This window comes from Cebus imitator, unplaced genomic scaffold (genome assembly GCF_001604975.1).
Source record: "Cebus imitator isolate Cc_AM_T3 unplaced genomic scaffold, Cebus_imitator-1.0 Scaffold654, whole genome shotgun sequence".
NCBI lineage: Eukaryota > Metazoa > Chordata > Mammalia > Primates > Cebidae > Cebus > Cebus imitator.
The window spans coordinates 35,695-38,330 of record NW_016107969.1 but is presented as its reverse complement, the minus strand read 5'-3'; the positions used below and the strand labels follow the sequence as shown (position 1 = coordinate 38,330).

The following is a 2,636-nucleotide window of genomic DNA, read 5'->3' as shown; positions in this document are numbered from 1 at the left end:
AAAAAAAAAAAAAAGACTTCTGTCCAGTATGGATTCTCTGATGTCTAATGAAGTGTGAACATGAAGTAAAGGCTTTGCCACAATCATCACACTACTGAGGTTTTTCTCCTATATGAAGTCTATGTTTTGCATAAGATGAAACGTGACTGAAGGCCTTGCCACAATTATGACATTTGTAAGATTTCTCTCCAGTATAAGTTTGCCGATGAATTGCAAGGTTTGAATGAAGTCTGAAGTATTTGCCACATTTATTACACTTGTAGGATCTCTCTTCATTATGGATTCTTCAATGATTTGCAATGGCTGTAGCGTTACTGAAGACTGTGTGACAATCCTTACATTTGTAAAGTTTCCCTATACCATGGATTGCTGGATGATAAGTGTTTTCTGCCCACTAAAGGCTTTGCCACACTCATTACACCTGTAAGTTTCTATCCAGTGTCAATTCTAGTACGTTGTGCCAGGTGTGAATCATACTGAAAGCCTTAGTCACAAAGCTTATAATTTGTATGACTTCTCTCCAGCATGAATGATCCTATGTTTTTCAAGGTGTGATTTGGGCATGAAAATTGTTACATTCTTCACGTTAATTAGTTTCTCCCCAGTATGCAGTATATCATGACGTGCAAGTTTTGATTTTTGATTAAAAAATTTTCCACATTCATTACAAGTTTTCTCTCCAGTATGAAGTCAATGATAACATGGAAGCTTTGCTTTTCAATTAAAAACATTGCCACATTGATTACACTTCTAAGGTTTCACTCCAGTATGAAGTATATGATGTCATGAAAGGTTTGATTTTTGATTAAAAACCTTGCCACACTCATTACACTTTTTGTTTCTTTTATTTATTTTTTACATTACTACTGCAGCATACACTTCTAAGATTTCTTTCCAGTATGAAGTCTATGATGGGATACAAGCGATGACATCTGACTGAAGGTTTTGCCACATTCATTACATTTGTAAGGTTTCTCTCCAGTGTGAATTCTAGTATGTTGTGCCAGGTGTGAACCACGCCTGAAACCCTTGTCACAAACCTTACATTTGTATGGTGACTCTCCGGTATGAATACTTTTATGTCTTCCAAGGTCTGATTTCCATCTGAAAACTTTTGTCACATTCTCCACATTTGTAGGGTTTCTCTCCAGTATGAACTCTATGATGACTTGCACGCTATGATTGTTGATTAAAAAACTTGCCACATTCATTACACTTGTAAGGTTTCTCTCTAGTGTGAGTTCTAGTATGTTGTGACAGGTGTGAATGATGCCCGAAAGCCTTGTCACAGACCTCACATTTGTATGGTTTCTCTCCATGAATTTTCCTGTCTTTTAAGGTCTGATTTCCGAGTAAAAGCTTTCTTACATTCTTCACATTTGTAAGGTTTCTCTCCAATATGAGATGACATGCAAGATTTGATGGTTGATTAAAAACCTTGCCACATTCATTACACTTGTAAGATTTCTGTCCTGTATGAATTGCCTTAGGAATTACAAGGGCTGAATTTCAACCAAAGGTCTTGCCACACTCATTACACTTGGACGGATTATCTACAGTATGAAGTCTACAATGATGTGTAAGGACTGACTGCCAACTGAAGTTCATGCCACACTCATTACACTTATAAGCTTTCTCACCCGTGTGATATTTACCATGGCATGCAAGGTATTGCTTCCAATTAAAGACTTTGCCACATACATCACATTCATGTTGTTTCTCTCCTAAATGGATTATCTGGTTTCCTTAAGGGTGAGCTACAATTAAAGCCTTTCCCACTCTCATCACATGGGAAAGATTTTTCTCTCATATGTACTTCCTGTTGTTGTATGAGTAGTGAAGAACGGAGGAAATTATTTTCATAGTTATTAGAAATATGGGTTTTGGGCCTACAAGAAATTCTTTGGGATGTTGAAACTGAGGAAGCATCATTGGTAGACTTCTCTACTTGATTACCAATTTTCCCTTCAGTCTGAAATATGCGCAGTTCAGCGAGATGTGAATGAAAGCTTAATCCAAGCTCATCTTTAATAGGCTTGTTTCCAGCATGCCTTTGATCGTATCGCTCTGTACTACTAGTCAACATTTTTAGTTTTGTCATGGGAGTTTCATGGCTGTTTCTCTCCTCTTTTTCCCACTGAAACTCAAAGTCATGAGTATCTTTCTCAATTTCCTGGAAGGCAAAGTCTCCAATGTGATGACTTTCATGCATTTCCAATGTCCCTGTGTGGAACATTTCTGTATTGCCCTGTGCTGTTAATGAGAACTTCTTCATCATGCATTTGGAAGAGATATCTACCAAATATAAACACCAACAGGTTTGTAATTGAGTACAGATGGTAAATAATACTGAAATGTGTAAATATGACACAGAAAGCAATACTTATATTAAGCTTTCCAAACACGATCTTCAAAGTTAGGAACACAAAAGGAGTGAGATTCTTTAATAAACAAAGGTTGAGGCCGGGCGCGGTGGCTCAAGCCTGTAATCCCAGCACTTTGGGAGGCCGAGGGGGGTGGATCACGAGGTCAAGAGATCGAGACCATCCTGGTCAACATGGTGAAACCCCGTCTCTACTAAAACTACAAAAAATTAGCTGGGCATGGTGGTGCGTGCCTGTAATCCCAGCTACTCA

At 38.1% G+C, this 2,636-nt stretch overlaps 1 pseudogene; it reads right to left on the bottom strand.

Moving 5' to 3' along the window:
- Nucleotides 1-1,409: 1,409 nt before the first annotated feature.
- Nucleotides 1,410-2,636, bottom strand: part of LOC108295657 — a 13,851-nt pseudogene continuing 12,624 nt past the window's right edge.